Source organism: Vanellus vanellus (genome assembly GCF_965231255.1).
Source record: "Vanellus vanellus genome assembly, chromosome: 18".
Lineage (NCBI taxonomy): Eukaryota > Metazoa > Chordata > Aves > Charadriiformes > Charadriidae > Vanellus > Vanellus vanellus.
This window is the reverse complement of record NC_138923.1, coordinates 2558401-2576716: the sequence shown is the minus strand read 5'-3', so window position 1 is coordinate 2576716 and position 18316 is coordinate 2558401. Positions and strand designations below refer to the sequence as shown.

The 18316-nt window shown below is 48.1% G+C and overlaps 1 protein-coding gene across 2 annotated transcripts in view; it reads right to left on the bottom strand.

The window, feature by feature from the left end:
- The window catches only part of EHMT1 (euchromatic histone lysine methyltransferase 1), a gene marked incomplete at its 5' end in the record, with an annotated part of 123386 nt that overhangs the window by 70679 nt on the left and 34391 nt on the right, over positions 1–18316 (bottom strand). Inside the window, one exon of one of the 2 annotated variants that reach the window (XM_082492696.1) lies at positions 8537–8594. The exons of the other annotated variant lie outside the window; for it this stretch is intronic. Of the gene's footprint in view, positions 1–8536; positions 8595–18316 lie in introns of those variants that run through there. 2 annotated transcript variants of the gene reach the window in all.

Genomic DNA, 18316 nt, shown 5'->3' with positions numbered 1-18316 from the left:
AGGGGAGAAGGAAAAACTTCAGGGAAAAGCAGCAAAAGGACAACAAAGAGGAGCAGCAAGAAGTAATCCCCCAAACCATCTCAACAGGATGGTGAAGCTCCTTAAAACTCCTTGTTTACCTGAATAAAATAGCTCTCTGCCATGGCACGAGATGCACGTGATCCTCTTTCGTTGGGAGATGGCACCACGTCGGAGGGGTCAGAGAAACCGGGCTCCAGCGCGGGAAGAGGGAGCCCCGGGACCACTGCCGCAACCACAGCCCGAGCCCCCAGGGCCTGGGCCTGATCCTGCCCACCCCCCGCTGCTGCCAGGCCCAGGGTTTGCCTGCTGAGGGTACGATCAGCAGAAAATATGCCCCATGTGTGCTGCAGAGCCCAGTTCTGTCCAAACGTGTTCTTGGGAAGAGGGGAAGAGCTTGTACTGGCACTTAAGTCAGTTAAATACATGACAGGGAAAAAACCCAAGACCCCAAGGCCCCGGTCTGGGGCTCTTAACCCTTGCTGGAAAGCAGCACGAAGTCCAGACCTCGGGTTTCTCTCGTCCCTCCAAAGTAGGTCAGGCTTTTCAGTGTCTCTGCAGATGCTTTCAAAGGGCATCAGCCGGCAGGGACAGAGCGTTAGGTGCTTTCGGCCGGCTGTCACATCGGTGTCACCACCACACAGGAGCACACGTTGCACACCTCCGCATTTTTTTGGTTGCGTGTTTTCTCAGCCTTCATCAAACCCAAAGTGCATTTTTTCCCCTGGATGGGAGCCGATCAGGCAGCACATCAAGGCCTCTGCTCTTCACTGTTAAAAAGAAATCTTGTTTCTCTCCGCGTGACTTCTTCTAATGCCTTTTCCTTTAGCACACGTCTTCTAGGTGACGAATAATGAGCATATTTATAGTCCATATTTATAGTGGAGACATGACAGATATTTAGATTTGGTATCACAGACCGTCCGGTAAGCTCCCTAATCTTTTAAATGCCATCTTCTCATCTCAATCCTCGATTGAAAAAGCAATACCCTGTCTGCGTGGCAGCTTCAGGGGTCTCCCTCAAGCCCAGCAGCTCAAGCCGGTGTTTTGCCCACTGGCAGGGGGTGCCCAGACCCCCCAAGGCCCTGGGACCTTCAGTGTCCACCTCGAGTCCCACCGAGGTCAGCGGCAGCCAACAGAACTGTCTGCATGTAACACAAACAATAGCAAAAAAAGCCCCAAGAGCATGGCAGGGCCAGGGGTCTGAATTTTAGGCAACTTTCGAAATGATCTGCAGACATGGGCCTTCCTGCCATGAAATCAACCATGGATGTTTCATTTTAATCAGCTGTTCCCTCGGATTGCAAGCTACTATTAAAAAAAAAAAAAAAAAAAAAAAAAAAAAAGAAAAGAAGAGAGAGGGGAGGAAGCCGCTCTGAAATAAAAAGGACTGTTTCTTCCTGGTAAAATAACGTTTGCTCTTGCTTCCACCCAAAGGAGTGAGCTGTAGGCTTGCTTGATGCAAGCTTAATGCAGAGGCTGTTAAAAGAGACCTGGCAAGGAGGTGCCATGTGGCCACAGGCCCTTTCCTTCCCTTTGGAAGTTTGGTCTTCGAGCAGCTTGGACCCCCCACGGTTTGCTCCTCTTGCTCACAAGAGCTGCAAAGCAGGGAGGGCTCCTGGGAGAACCACATTTTCCAGAAACTTCACACTTTAAAAAATAATAAAAAAAAAAAAGCACCAAAAAACCCCACGCCAAACAAAAAAAAAAAAGCAGCCAACCCCAACCCCCAAACAAGCCTCCCCACCCCAGAAGACAAACAAAAGACCACCCGGACGCGAGGAGGAGACAAAGCCCGAGCTTTCCCGGAGCCCAGCGACGTCGGATGCAGAAGTACCTGCAAACCCATGGCACGGTGCAAGGCGGCGACCATCCCAGCACAGACGGAGCCCGGCCAGCCTCCTCCAGCCTGCTCCCAGCACGCCCCGCGTGCCCACAGGGCAGGGAACGTAAACGTGCATAGAAATAAATAAATAAATAAATAACCCCCAGCCATGATTCCCCGAACTGTCCTCCTCCTCCTCCTCTCCCAGGCTTCTCCTTCCCCAGCGGGAGACAGCCCGCCTGCGGGCAGCGAGGCACGGGAGGTGGACCCTGCTGTACCTGCGGACATCTGTTGTCTTCTTCTGGTGAAGACTCAAAGAGTTGCATATTCCAGATCCTCATGAGCAGTGATTCAGTTTCTGCTCATGTGATAAAAGCTCCCTCTACAGAGTGAGCATGCCCAGAGGAGACCATTTCACTGCTCCCTCCAAGCTGCAGCCATTTCACAGAGAACCTGCCGGCTCCAGGGCGTCCATTGGAGCGCGATTATCCCCGGGCATCCCGGGGACGCACCGGTAATGCAGATCATCTGTCAACTTTCTGACAGGGTGCCAGGCCTCAAAACTGATCGCTCGCCTGAAAAAAAAAAAAGCCTTTTAAACCATAGAGCGAGGTGTTCTGTCTCGGTGGCCTTCAAGAGTAGCCCTTGCCCACAGGAGGAGGAAAGGCAGGAGGGACGGGGAGGGATGCTGCGTGGCTTGGGGACGTTCCCGCGCTGATTTTGTCCTGCTTAATGAAGCGCCGGACCTGCGAGCGCTGGGATGAAGGCACACGGTTAACGCTGGTTCAGTGTCCAACACTGCAAGCGCATTCGAGATCTGATCTGCTGAGCTGGAGGGGAGCTGGTTTTCACTCTGGGGAGTAATAAGACAACCTGACCTGGTACAACCAACTTTAAAAGGGTATCGCAAACACAGTCATTAAAAAGAGGGGAGGGAAAAATGTAACGAGGGGGGAAAACCTTAATGAAGTGATAGTGCACTGCTTGGTGCAGGAGCTCTGAGCTCAGCCTATGTCAAACCATAGGATACAGCTGGCCCAGCCAGCATGATAAAAGAAGACATTTTAGCTTCAAAATAAAAGTAGTTTGTCTCTGTTCCACTCAACAATTAAGCATAAACTCTTGGCAACCTTCGTATCTGCTCAAGCTCCCACTAAAACTGCCGGGGCGAGTCGCAGGAACATCTGTAAGCAGAGATCGGCTGGAAGGGATTCAAGCGCACGCCTGGCCCTTACGGGAGGCAGGAGCGGGCGGCCGCGGGAGCGGGGTGTCACGCTGCAGAACCTCCCACCCGTGCAGGGGGAGGGCGGCCGGCAGCCCCGCAGAGGGGGCCAGAAGGAAGAGGAAACTCAGAAATGGCCTGTGGCACCACCCGCTTGTTCTTGGCCAAAGGAAAAAACAGTTTTCCAAAAACAAAAACAAAAACCAAAACAAGCAAAACAAAAAAAAAAAAAAGAAAAAAAGAGCACAGAAGATAGTTCTCTTTAAGGGGAGAAATGAAAATGAAGACAAGCTGAGTGTAATGTGTGACAGTGGGCTGGGGGGGAGCAGGGAGCAGCCTGCACTGTAGGGAGGGGAAAAAAAAAGCCATCGAAATTAATCATGAAGGTTTGAGGAGCTCAAGGATTTTGTTTGCCTTGCACCAAAAGCAGGCGTCCCAATTCAGGCCTTCGGCACCAGCACGGAGCCATCGCCTGCTCTGCTCTACCCGTCCCCCCTCTCTGCCGAGCATCGCAGGAGCACGTCCTGCCATTGCGTTATCGCGGGCTGGAAACACCAAGAAGCCACATTTTCTCCGGCCCAAGCAGCTAATTCACCCCCATGTCCCGGCACATGTGCAAAGCGGCAATAGTTAAAGCAGCAGAAGAACCTGCGACGGATCTGCCTCAGCCACAAGGACGTTTTTTTTCTCTCCACGCTCTGGAGAAGTTTCAGTACTAAACAGTTAAAACACACAAGGCTAAATCGAGATGACTGAAATTCATAGGGAAGGAATATTTGAGGTGACAGTATAAAGCAAGGATCTCTCTTTCACCCACTGGGTTTTTGTTTGATGTAAATCTTAAGTTTTAATATACACAGAATGAGATTTTTCTGGCCTTTCTATCAGTTGCTGAGAGGTGTAGAGGTAACTCATTTAAGACAAACTTGAAAATCCCCAAACAAAAGCAACAAAACCCGACTACGCAGACAGAAGTTGTATTATCCACCGCATCAAAAGATTACAGAAGTTTAAACCAAAGATGGCTTTAAAACAGTTGACACGTTGCCCTTCCTTGCAGCATGAAATTACCAAGCTTTCATTAAAAACCCAGGAATAGAAACAAAGATATCAACAAAGGCAGTGTCAATGAACTACCACAGTCAACATCCCCTTTCCGAGAGAAAACAAGGACAGAGAACCACGCCGCGGCCTTCCCGCGCACACAGAAGGGCGGCACTCCCCACTGCATCTCAACACCAGACATGTTTTTACTGCTGAGGTTAAATGTACACTGAGAGGAGAAGCTACCAGAGACATTTTTCACATCTCACGGCCATCCTTGAAAGCACTAAGCGCCGTTTAAAAAAAACCAAAACAACAAAAAAATCCCTGAAAAAGCAAAGCTGATCAGGGTATCGCAGATGCTTCAACCACCAACTTGAGCAACACGATCGATCGGCATCGTACCAGCATCTCTGCTCAGCGCCGCGTTCACGGGGGACGCTTCTGTGCTGATTAATAAGACCTTAAATTTATACCATCTAAAAGGAGAAAGCAGTTTCCAGGGCACAGCCGCTCCTGCGCCCGAGCAGGGTCCGTCGGGGTCGGAGCGGTGCCTCCTGCCCCCCGTTTCCCCCAGTTTGCAGAGGTGGGGTGCTGCACAGGCTCTTTTCTAACCAGCTGGTTAGAGACCCATCTCCAGGCTGGCCGAGGAAGAGGTTTTTCTAACGATGTGGGATAAGAACAGGCCCCTGTGAAGTTTTCCCCTTTATTTAACCAAAGTACTCTCCAGCAGTTTTCCCCGCCGAGCTGAGACAGCACAGGTCCCCCCTTTTCAAAACATCTCCTACCAGGGGCCATAAAACTACAAGGTATTTTTATTCTGGGGCTCTCTGGCCTCCGTTCTCCGGTTCCAGGCTCCAATATCCCTTTCAGAAATCTCCCATTTTCAGGAGGAAGGCAGCAGCACAACCACCTCCCTTCACAAAGGACACTGGGTTCCTCAGGGCTTTTGCTTAATTACACCATTATGTATGGCATTTTCACAGCTCCCTTGCAGAGGAAGCACAAGTGGGAGGCAAGGGGAGATTTTTCTTTCTATAGGAAGAACAATATTTAGCTCTGCAAAATACAGGGGGGGTTTCTTTATTTCCATCAGCCTCTTCTTCTTCCAGACCCTCCAGTTGCTCAAATCTGAAGCTCCTTTCCGGCCTCTGTAGAAACGAACCCAAAAGCACAATAAGCTGAAGGGACTTTCGATACAAGAGACAGCGTTTCTGCTGGAATCCTGATTTGCTTCTGCACTGCTAAGAACCGTTCCCTGGCTCTGCCGCAAGCTGTTAAAATGCCTCCTTCCCTCCTCAGCCATTATGTACGATCTTTCTTAACCGGAATGCCCATTCCCAGGACGCACCGAGTGTCCTCAGCATCCTCCGAGAGAGCCCAAATGTCCACCTCCAGGTTAGGTAACAGCCTTGAAGGAGCAGGGCAGTCATTAATGCATGATTCTGGAATCACAGCTTTATCCACCTTTCAAAACCTGTTTTTTTTTTCTCCCTAAAGTTTCCAAGCCATCTCCCTCCCTCCCCCTCTCCCACCCCAGCAAAGTTGAAAACCGCTTTTAGGTAATGGGAAACATGAAATGTTCCCTGGGACGCTGCACTGAGTACATCACACACACCCCAAGGAAAAGGGAAAAAAAAAAAAAAGATGCTGTTGCGACAGATGTTGAGATGTACGCTCTCTGGGAGATGTTGCTATGTTTTGATAAGAATATGCGTTGAATATTTCATTTACAGGGCAATCCTAGAACTTTATTTAGAAGCATATTGGCCAGACAGCTGTAATTTAGAACATACTGTATTCCTAACAGTTCCCAATTATAAACTCCTTCAGCTTTAACTTATAGTAACCACAGCTCCTTCTATTTTGGAAATCTAAAAACACCATTTCTCCCCTTCATTCAGCTATCGCCTATCAAAAGCTCCTACCGTACAAACACAGCCTTGCTCGAGAAGGGTCCTAAATACAGCATCCCTTGCATCTCCCGTCTGGGTAACAGGGAGGAAAGCTCATCGCTTTAACCACACTCACCCTCTGCTCCACAGACAAATATTTTATTGTTTTATTTGGGGGACAAGTAGATGGGGTGGGAACCAGACCCATGTCAGCGCAAAGCCATCCTGCTTATTTATTAGTCGCCTTCTGCCAGCAAAGCCGGCTGTAAAAATGGCTGCTCACATTCCGTCTCGCTTCTTGCTCTGCTGCAACACTTTGCTGTAATGCTCGGTGCGGAGATCCCGCCGATGAGCCTCACGTGTGCAACGTGGCCCTGTTCTTTGACCTAACACCTATTTTTTTAATTTTTTTTTTTAAGGATTAGGGCATTCATGTGAAAATAAGCAAGTTCTTCACTGGAGGAGAATCAGTGCTTCACGATGCTTTTACAGCTCTCCCCACATCATGAACTCGCCTATGAAATGTCGCAGTTGATGGCTCTACAAGCAATTCCGCTGACATTATAAAATTTTTGCAAGGAACAGAAGGAGCAGATGAACTCTTTAAAGACAAAGCTCTTGCCTCCATGCAAATATCCCCAGTCAAGAAGAGCGCAGAAATAAAGCAAGCATACGATGTGTATACAGAATTGGCTCTAAAGAGGCTGCTTTTCAGCAACTGCCATAAGGTGGCAGTGGGTCTTTAAGGCTACCTTACACCTTTCACACAAGCACAATAGGAAATTATCACACCAGTGGTTTTCCAGCATCTGAAACTGTTTAAGTCAAATTTCCTCATCAAGGGAGCCAGACCATACATGAAAACTTAGGGGCTGAGATCACCTGAACCAGAGTGGCACAATGAGACAAAGCCACCAGGATCAATCTCAGAAGCCATAAATGCAGCCCCCATCTGAGCCAAAGAAAATCAAAACCTTTTCCTTTCAGTGTACAATTACAATGCTGTTTATTTTACATAAACGCTTTTCTTTGTGCATTCATCCAACCACAAAAAAGCCAGCGTCCAGTAAAGAGTGAGCGAAGTCCTGCGTGGCCGCCGAGCTGGGGCTCCACCAGACTTTTATGCAGGGACCATAAAAGCAAGACCAGTGAGCAAGATGGTCACCGGCTCAGTGCAGGGCTGGCATATCAAACAGGCTCAGAAAACGCCGAGGAAGCGTTGGGTACGCAAGAAATGCGGAACCGGGCAATAAATAGGCGAGTTACTTTAGGTGATAAAGTGACTCATCATGCAGATTGACCCCATCTGCGTGAGACCATCACCTGGGACGGAGCAATAAAATAAAAATCTATGTTTTGCTCTCTACCAATCGCCCCCTGAACTGCTCTATGGAAAGCAGCCAGAGTTGTCCTGAAGATAGAGCCGGTCTATCTTACTGCATGCAGGCTAAAGACAGACCGTAATCACAGAGATTTCTGTTAATAAACACAAGAACTTTGTAGTACCAACGTGTTCACAATGCCTTAAGTAGAGCGACCCTCTTGCCTTACCTCTACTTAAAACCGGGCTCAGACCAGCGCAGACACCCAATAACTGACGTCCCGTGGGAGACGGGGTCTGCGAGGGCTGCGGCTCGCCGCCGCCGTCTCCCCCCCCTGCTCCACACAAAGTCAGATCTTCCCCGCACCTCACTAAAACAAACACCCAGCGCCAATGTAAATGTTTTATTGGCACTTCACCACGCGGCTTGCATGTACAACAACTGGAGTCAATAAGCTCATGCAGCACATACCTGCTGGGGCTTACACATTCCTTGTAAAAAGCTGGCAACGACACACCAAACCCAAAAGCCCAACGTAGCACAACTCAGAGAGTGCCCTTCCTTCCCCCCAACCCACTCGCCAACACGTTAAAACCCTGCAAGAAGCACAGAAAACCTCTCAGCCAAAGGAACAGACATATCTCGATTCCCTCCTCTCCTTGCCAGTTTGGAGGACCTGATGTGGCAAGGTTTGTTTGCAATCTTCGGAATGCAAAATAAGCCCGGAAAAAAAAAAAAAAAAAAAAAAAAAAGGAGTTTGAGTCTTGCATTCTTTCAACCCTCCCACAATTGCAGAGGGATCTAGATTTAAACTGCGGAGCGGGTCTGCGGCCTTGCCAGGCTTCCCATTAATAATAATTAGCGACCGAGCGGCGCAGCCCACGACTGAGAGGCGGTCACATGCCTTCCAAGATGAAGGCACAACCCAGCTCGTCCCCGCAGCCCTCGCTGCCAGCCCCCGCCTGCTGTCGCTCCCTGTCACCCCCCTGACATTACACAGGTCCGTTCTTTATATAGGTTCGCCAGTCAGTAAAGGTCAGTATTTTAAAAGCCCTCCCCGCTGAGCCGCAGGAAGCGGTTTGAAGCCATCTCGTGTCGGTGGTTCACTCTGCTGCTTTTGAATCGATTCCAACAGTTTTTACTCCATCCGGTCTCCGGGTTCCCCCCGGCCCCGAGGGGCGCGGGAAGGACTCGGCCGGATTAGCCCTACCTCCGTCCCGCGGTCGGGGAGCTGCTGGGTCCGTCCAGACGCCGGCTCCAGGCCTATCTCGCTCCTCCAGCCACAAATCCATCGCACTCCATGGGTGCAGCCTCCACCCCGGAGCATGCTCAGTGCCGGCTGAGCCTCAGCCATTTCAGAGCTTTAATGAAATGTAAGCATAAGGAAGTGTCATTAGCGAAAAAAAAAAAAAAAAAAAAAAAAAAAAAAAGGTGGAGGAGTCATCCCAATCCGGCCAACCTTCCCGGTTCCATTCTCTGTCGAGGAGGTGAAGCTCTCGCTGCGGGGATCGCAGGCGTTTTTAGGCAGCAAGCATCTCGTTTTAGAACAAAAGCAAGGAAAATCCTGTCTCAGGCAAGCCTTGTGCCTTGTGCAAAAAGGAGCCTTTCCTGGTGATACTCAAACCAGCAGATTTTTCACTCCGGGCCTTCCACAAATTACAATATTTTCATGAAATGCCATTAATATTATTTTTTTTTTCCCCTCAACGGGCTTCAACTGAGGCTTTTAGCTCACAATGCAAATAGTGCTTCCCATCCATCTTAAAGCTAAACCTACCCCAGTCTACCCTCTATCACCCTGAACAGTATTTAACTCCATTTGCAAGAAAGTTAAAAAGCAGGATGAAAGAGGGGGGAAAAGAGATCACAGTACCACACACTTCATGCTATGTTTTCCTAAAGACCTGATTTTTACGAGAGGTTTGTTTTTCACTAGTCAGTCCTGAAATCACTCCGTCGTTGCCTTGTCTCCTCAATACAGTAAGACCATTTCAAAGAAGAATTAATAGAGGATTTTTTTTTTTTTTAATCCTTTCCAGTTTTCCAAACAGCAAAATATGCAAAGACACGCAACGCTGAAGCCCACAGGGCTTTTTCACTGCTGGGGGATGACAGCCCTGCACACTGCGAGCGGTCTGCACGTGGATCTTGACTGTTCCTTAGAAACTTGCATTTCCCTGTATATCCTTTGCATATCCCCTACAGATCCCCACCAGCTCACACAACTACTCCAGAAAGCAAAGACAGTTGTTGCAGAAGTAACGCTTCACAGGCCTGGGCAAAAATTGGTTATTTAATCCCAACAAAGTTTTAATGTATCCCCTATTCCTCATGTTGGGCCCCAGCCAAAAAAACCTCTGGATGTTCAAATCCGTTAATTGTGTGTGCGCTCTGCTGAGCGACGCTCGCTTCCCGTGCACGCGTGGATAGTGTTCCTGCCATGTATGTACTGTGGCTGCTGCAATGCTGAAGTTTTGATTCTTCCAATGAAGATTAAAAAGAAAAAAAGAAAATAAAATCAAGTTACTTTATCAACACAGCATTTCAGAAAAAAATCAGGGTGAAAGACGAATGCCAAAACCCAGCTTTTTTCCTGAACCAAACTCCCAAAGTAATCACAAAAACACTAAGAGACTTTCTGTACAGTGCGGTAAGCCAAGTTAAAGTCAAGGTTTTCATCAGCCCACAGTACGTTCATGTCAGATGCACACTCATAAGGTTGTTCTCCCATCTCCTCCTCCCTGAGATGAGCGAACAGCCCAGTCCTCTCTCAGCCCAGTCCTCAACATCAAGCTACAGCGTTTTAGCAAATTATTTGGGATAGTATTCGCATTTGACTTCCGAACACCAGGCAGCCTTCTGCACCAAGCGCTGGCGAGTTGTGTTTTACGAAAACGCTTTTAGAGCACAAAGCGTTTGGTAAAGCGACCCGGGATAAACCATAATGATTTGGCACAGAGAGCGCGTGCTCTCTCCATTTCTGCTGAAGGATTCCTCCAAAGGGGCAGGACCGGTGCCCTGCGGTAGCTGCGCGGCCCCAGGCTGCCCCTTCGCTGGGGCCATTCATTAGGGACCTCCGCTTTCAGCGCCGGACGCGATGCTCTCTCCACCACGTTAGGAGACTCGAAGATACCGCGCGCTGCTTTCATTAGGCACAGATTGGTAAACCCTGCCGAGAAATTCTATTCTCGTCCTCTCCCTTGCCTTTAAATTGGAGGTAGTTTAAAAATAATATTCAGACCATATAATCCCGAGGCATGTCTGCTGAATCTAGCTGTGTTTGCATCTAGCACAGCTCAAGCATGTCAAGTTTGTTTCCTTGGAAACAAAGACCAATTTGCAAGCATTGCTTTCTTCCCCTTTTTTTTTTTTTTTTTTTTTTACGTAATGAAGACATACATACCTGCAGCTCTTGTTGATACAAAGGAGTTAAAGCAGATTCACTTACTAACAAGGTTCATAAAAGAATTATTAACGTCTTTCACTAATGAACAATTGGCTTTCCGCACTAAGGGAAAACCCCAGTTCATCACTATTTAAAAAGCCCCTTTTCCCTCAATAGATACACACTGGAGGCATGGCATTTCTATTGTTTCCTTGGGGACAGGTAGGAAAAAAAAGCAAAGCCAGAGTGGTTTGCTTACCCTAGGCTAGGTACGCTGGTTCCAGCGGAGCAACAATCTAAGAGGGAAATCCTGTATTGCTCCTACATCGCTCCAAAAGATACACTAGTACGGCTGAAAATACACCTGCTCGCTACACAGCCTGAAGAGTCACCACAAGCTTAATAAAAAAGAAAGCGATAACATCTTCTAGATATGTTTTGCCAGTTTTAAGTCCAACTTTTTCCCATGGAGGGCACGCATTAGGGCGCAAGTGGGAAGCTGGCCCTTCTGTGCAGCCGTAACTCTCCTCCCAGAGCCTGTTTGCATCAACGGTCCTCGCGCTGAAGGCAGTAAATCCTACGGTGACGACACGCAACCTCTCCGTGAGGGCAAGAAAGAGGGAGGGGGGGGGGGGCAAAAAGTCTCCGAGCTGAGTTATCCGTGGCCTCACTTGCAAAGGCAGTCAGTGCCTCCACCCTCAGAGCCTTCACCAGGAATTACAAGAGCTCAGCACCTTTCAAAAATCTGCCAGATGCGGCGTAAAATGGACACACATGAGAACAGCAAATAAAATTATGGCTCCTTAAACATGCCCTACCGGAGGCTGACTCAGCACAGAGTTCATTTCCCAACACGCTTGGGCCGAGGCCGGGTTGCAATCTCTATGCGAGAAGATTACCTTCAAATCCAAGGGAGAAGAGCCTGAAACCTCCCTTGTTCCTATCAGCACCACCGCATTACAAAAAGCCAAGGGAGCTGCAGGAACAGAAGCTGACAGGAGCAGGAAAAACCTCTTTCTTCCACGTAAAGGACAAAGCCTCGCAAATTCCCTGCCCCTGGAGAATCCCACAGTCATTGCTGGAGCCGGCGTCCAGCACTAAAACTGACGTGAAGCCTGGATGCTTCACACTTGTGAAAGTCAAGCCTCGGACTCCAACGCAACAGGTACTCCAAAGGGGTTCTGAGCTTGCAAACGCCACTTTTCTGGCAGAGCAGCCGTGCTCTCCTCTTGAACGTGCTCACAGTAGGACCAACGCAGTCACCTGGAGGGCAAACCGTAAACAAAAAGCACCAAAAAAACCCCAAACCCTCCAAACGACCAGCAAAACTGCCAGAGGGTCTCACCCTAGAGATGGAAAAATTAACCTCTTTTCATCCAACGTGGCTGAAGAGCATTCAACAGGACTAAGGCAGGTTTCCATTCCTGCTGCAATCAAGTAATCCTGGAAGCAAATCCCCCAGCCGACGCTCTGCAGCGGTGCGCACCCTTTACCACATACTGTAATTACTTAGTGTTATCCCAACCAATGCCATGGTCTTAAGGAGTTTTGGGGACTGTTCTTAACCACCATGAATTCTCGGGGAAGAGGAAGGGAAACAATCTAGTTCTTCGCGATCGAAAGCAGAGCAAATACTAAAAAAAGCATCTAAACATCACCATGTAAAGAAGAACCAGATAGATACACTGTGATATGCTTAAATATATTGCAACAATAAAAATAGTTGGGACTTTTTATAAAGCAATTTACAGTAAGAGATGGGGATACCAAGTAATATTCATGTCTCCATTTTACAGATGGGAAAAACATCGAGGCTTGGAGAATTAACTGCCAAAAATTTCTGGAGTGGTCCTTCACAAACGTATGGAGCCAAGGAATGTGACACAGGAGACGTAAACGCAAAGTCATGCTCGCTGGTGGTTTACTGAGTCACCTCGGCTGACCAAGTTGAGGCAGCAAAGAATGTGTTGGGACAGCCCTTCTGGGATGACTCGACTTTGAATCCCAGTGAAGTTTGAGCACTTTGAGCTCCCTTGAAAAAAAAAAACAAACAACAAACCAACAAAAAACTCATCCTCCATTATTTAAAAACAACCAAAAAAACTACAAAGCATATAAATGTACATAACAAACGTATCAGTATTTTCTCCCTCTGTATAATATTCCCTGCAACTAACATGTTTTTGGAGGCGAGGGGAAATATTTATCCAAAACCGCAAACCTGCAATCACTAAGGAGCTTTTTACGCCCACTGCCAAGTTTGAAAGCAGGCGGATGCCATGCGGGTGAATCTGTGACACCAGGACACAGCCCAGGCTCATACAAGAAGTCAGTCACATCTGAATCAACCAACAGGAGCAATACATTCAGAGAAGTTACTTAGAAATGTTTTTGTCGGGTAACTGGGCTGCAAGTCAAAGCCCTCGGGGCAAGCGCAATGAGCTCCGTTACGGTTTTTTAATGCAGATGCATTAAACACCTGGCAACCGCTTAGGCGAAAATATTGTATCGAAACAAAAGCAAATGTGGAAATAGAGCGAGATTACACAAATTTAACTATTGCTTCCCTTTCTCTTGCCCCTCCGGCCCGGCTGCTGCTTCAGCCTGTGGCTTGCAGGTACCAGAGGAACAAAGAGCCGATGGGGGCCGTGAGCCCACGTGTGTCTGGAGACTTCTGAACACAGATTTAAATTTGGGATGATAGTCATGGGATTTATTTTAATCATTAAACCATCCTATTTGCTTGGGTTCCCAGAGCTACAATGCTAAAGACTTCCTGTATTACGGCGGACAAACGTGAGGATGGTACCAAGAGCTCAAGTCTAAGACTGTCGAGCTCGTTCTGATGTTTTCCCACATGAAAGCTCTCTAGAAAAAAAAACCCCAAATTTCAAATCAAGAGTCACGCACCAGCTCAGACAGAGTTTTTCAAACCTGAGAGCGTGCAGCTCCTAGAGATGTAGAGACACTACAACAAGATGCAAATGGTCAGTACACTTGAAAATTAATATCAAAAATTAAATCACTCTTTGAAAAAATGACTTCTTTCCAATTCTCCCACCTCTCCCTGCCCCGTCTGTATAATACACACTTACTTGCCTTGCTAGGAGGCATAGAGCTTAAGTTTGTTAACATTTTAAACTGAAAGACTCAAAATAAAGCAAAAGACCGGGGGGGGTGGGGGGGTGGGAAGCCACAAAAAGCTGTAACCAGCTCTCCGAACACCGCAATCCGCCTGCGACTGAGCCCCGCAGCCTCTCTCCTCGTTTGCCTGCTCTTGGCCACAGCAACCAAAATCTCTTTTGGAGGCCAAGCAAGGGAAGGCAGGAGTCTACTGGGGAGAAGCTTTGCACACTGACAACAGATCATTTGCTCTGGTTTTATTACACAAGGAACGGGAAAGAGCTTCACCCTTCCAGCGCTCCGTACGGAGCCCAGACTCTCCCTCCCAGCACTGATCTCCTGAATTCAAACATGCATCAAAAGCATCACGGACCTTTGGAAGCTTCTCCTCTGCTCTCATGCAGCCTTAGCCCAGAGAAAAGACAAGCAGAAGTGGTTGGTTCTGGTTGAGTAATACCACCAAAAATAAAATAAAATAAAAGTGCACAGGCAATAGAAAAAAAAAAAAATATATCGGGAGTATTTTTCTTCTGCAACAGGAAGCCAAACGCTGGCCTTCAGCAGCCGCTTGATCACTCTCAGGCTTTAATTAAAGAAACTCAAGGACTGCCGAAGTCAGCTTGCTTTCCTCGAGCAGTTTTGTAAGACATTTGCTTGGTAGCTGAAAGCTCTGGCGTTTCACATCAAACTTCTTAGCGGCTGGATCATCCCTGTCACTGGCTTCAAAACCCAGAACCAGAGCATCGCACCAAGAGAGCTCGTTCCCGTGTGCTTTTGATTAATGACTCCTCCTGTGCTCAGGGAACTGAATTTCGGCACCGTTTTCACACACAAGCCAAGAAAAAACAGCCAGCCGGGCAGAATATGGCCCTCCAAGAAGGATTTCCAGGATTCCCTGCTAGTCAGCAGCTGACAGCATACAGCCAGACACGGTCGGCGGAGGGAGGGAGCTGCACAGCGTTACCATGGCACGTTCGCTACGCCTGGCGCAGGCGGCGGGATGAGCCTTCCCCAGACGGCCGAGAGTCGAGCGAAGAGCTGCTGCATCACCTGGCAAGCATCACTTAGCTTTCCGATTGCTTCCTCGGCGCGTTCAGCTCTCGCGACAGACCCGACACGGGCATAGGAGCTGCGGCTCCGGCCTGGCAAAGCACCCGGGAGCCGCAGGTACGGGGCTCGCTCTCGACACTCAACCTCCAAAGCAGTCCCCGTTGAAATGTGTGGGACTGCTTCAAAATGCACATGCCCTCCTTTAGCCTTAGTGATACATTGGTTCAAAGCAAAAACTTTGAGAGGAAGTAAAATCCTTTGCAATCTTTCGCATGGATATGTACCCTCCCCCATTCTTCACAGCATCCCAGACTGGTGAGGGCTGGAAGGGCCCTCTGGAGCTCCCCCAGTGCCACCCCCCGCCAGAGCAGGGGCACCTCCAGCAGCGGCACAGGACACGTCCAGGCGGGTTTGGAATGGCTCCAGAGGGGGAGACTCCCCCCCTCTCTGGGCAGCTGTGCCAGTGCTCTGCCGCCCCCACAGGAGAGAAGTCCCTCCTCATGTGTAGATGGAACTGCCTATGCTCAAGTTTGCTCTTCTGCCCACAATCTAATTACAGTCCAGACGATACAGTTCAAAGTGTTCAAGGCCGGGTTGGACGGGGCTGGGAGCAACCTGGTCTAGTGGGAGGTGGCCCTGCCCAGGGCAGGAGGGTGGAACTGGATGATCTTTAAGGTCCCTTCCAACCCAAACCATTCTATGACTTCGGGCAAGGTCCCGACCCAGCAGGAGAGGGCCGTTCCCAGCCAGCGCGGGGCTGCAGCCCACCCCGGAGACAGCTGTCCTGTCTTCCCCTCGCCAGGTCAGGTGTAAGGTATCAGCAGACACCCGATATAAACACAAATGAGGGCAGACAGTATTCTCATCCGAGCAGGAGGACTGCCCAGTGGCTTTTTCCCCCGCTTTAAGAAAAGGGGAGGGAAAGGCTCACTCAGATCACGATAATAACAACACAGAGGGTTACAACGGGAACATCCCTTGGGTACTGCCACCAGCACAGTAATATTTTCTTATATTCCCCTTTCCTGACACGCCTTAGAAGTTGGCATGAAAACCTGCGAGGGTGGATATTTACAGGTCAATATGCTGTGACACGTCTGGAGCACCAATATTTTTTTCCTAAATCCTTCTTAAAAACAAACAGAGTAAAGGATCAGTTGTAAAGCAACCCCAGATGCCTGTCAATGCAAACTGCATTTAACACTCTTCTTCCTCTCCATACTGGGGAAAAAAAAAGCATCGAAGTTGTTGCTGTTGTTCCCTGTCTATCCCACTGCTAATCTGAACATGCCCCGTTCTCAAGGAGACCGAAGGGATGTCAGTGTTTGACTTTAAACTATGAAAACTCAAGAAGAGGCTGCATCCACTGCAATGTACAAGCAAACAACAAAAAAAAAAAAAAAAAAAAAAAGAGAAACATGGTTGATAAGTAACACAAATACATACCAATTTTCCTGCAACAGCGTAGTTCATACACACCAGTCTAAATAAACGCCAGTCTCGCCTGTTTATACAGCAAGCCTAACTCTGCAGGGAGGGGGGCTAGTAAATTGGTAAATTGGACCTTCTGTTCCGATCTAAGTGATGGAAGGAGGCCACCAAGGTGTATATAAAGTAACCAAGTCCAGTAATTTGAGGGATTCTTATCCGTTTATTTTTACCAGGTTCTTACACCTCATTTCTAATCCCTGTAACGCTGCCTTGCACTCATCAGTTAACTTCTGTCAACCTGCTTGGGAAGAAGGAAGGTTGCTGCCATCATTTTATTTTCAAGAGCTATATCCCAGTGGATCCAGCTGTGTTGATTTGCACAGCTGCATTACAACAAGCTCCTTACAGAATTAAGGTCAACTCAGCCCATATTTCATCATAAAAATTCACCAAATATTTTGTCAGGTATATATAGCGCAGTTCTAGAGGTGAAAGCCAAACTTCTCAGTAAGAAGCAAAGTTTGCCAAGCTCACGCTTTGTAGACTTGCAGTGTCTATCAGTGACACAATTAACTGCTTTCTTGCCATGTAATTGATAATTAAATCTAGGATCTATCTTCACTGCAAAAGCCAACGCACGTCTGCACTAAAAGGGCTACTCGAAGATAGGTTACATGAAGGTTAAAATTATATTACCTTGCCTTTGCTAGTACGGATACATAGGACAAAATTGCAAATTAACTTAAAGTAGCTATAGAGGTCAAAAAATCCTATGCTTTGTCTTCAGTGGGCTCCAGTGCTGAAACTGTCACCTGTCCTGATGCAAACACGGCACTTTGGGCATTGCGGACAGTGCAAGACTGTGACACAACCGTAAGACAGACACAGGAAACATGACTTACACGATTTCTTCAGTTGTGCTCCATTTCCCTCTCCCTTCAACCATTCAGGGGGTTTGTGGGAGACTTTCAAAATCAGGTGTCTCAGCCTGGTTGAGCACTGCCTTCACCAGCCTCCCCCAAATGACGGGAACCAGAGACCCTCCGAGACGCTCCCCATGGAGAAGGGAAGAGTCAGTCATTCCCATTCATCACTCCACCCGTGTTCAGGGCTCGGGGGACTTTTTTGTATCACTTTTTTAGTCACTGGCATAAAGGACAAATAAAGCGAATCCCCCCCAGCCTGCTGCAGAGACAATGATCAGCACTTGCCTCCCAATCCCTCATTTTGTTTGCCATCTTCACCTGTTTCCCATCTTCCTGCCTACACATCCAGGTGCCTTTCCTTCAGCTTCGCATCGGGATCGGAGGTTTTTTTGTTGGCAGTTGCTCACAGATGCCCAATCCCTCGTGTTTCAGAGGTTCACCCTCCATGCCATTTTTTCCTCTTCTGTTTTGAACTCTCTTCCCATATTTTTCATTCCTGTATTTCCTTTCTCCTCTGTTTCTAATTTATTCTCTCCATCCCACTTCTGCCTTTCTAATCCTTTCTTACTATCCTCTTGGGGCAGGTTTTAAAACAAAGATTGGGCTGCCGCTCACCTCGAGGTGCAGGCAGCAATGAGGCTTAACTGCTTTATTCTGCAGAGTCTGACTGGGAACCCGTATGGAAACAACCCAAAAAAAACCCACCCCAAACCCCTGCCAAGATCCCTGCTCTAGACTCAAAACCCACCAAATTCACTCCAAAGATATATATACGCTCCAGTGACCCAACAGATAGGAAGGTACTGCTGCCGCAGGAATAGTCTCTGCTATCCTAATACTACCTAAGGATAAATCTACTCTTCCCTATCAATGCCTGACCGATGAAAAGTGATACTGCGTATAACTCTGAACACATATGTGCACACATCCACGTATGTGGAAATCCAAGGAAAGGAAAGGAAACCAAATCCTTTGTTTAAGTTTTTTCCACAAGCTTGGCCTACCTTGTCCTGCCCACCTAATGATGCTGCTCTGTTAAATGCGTATGGGATCCTGTTGGGAAAATTCAGGTTTT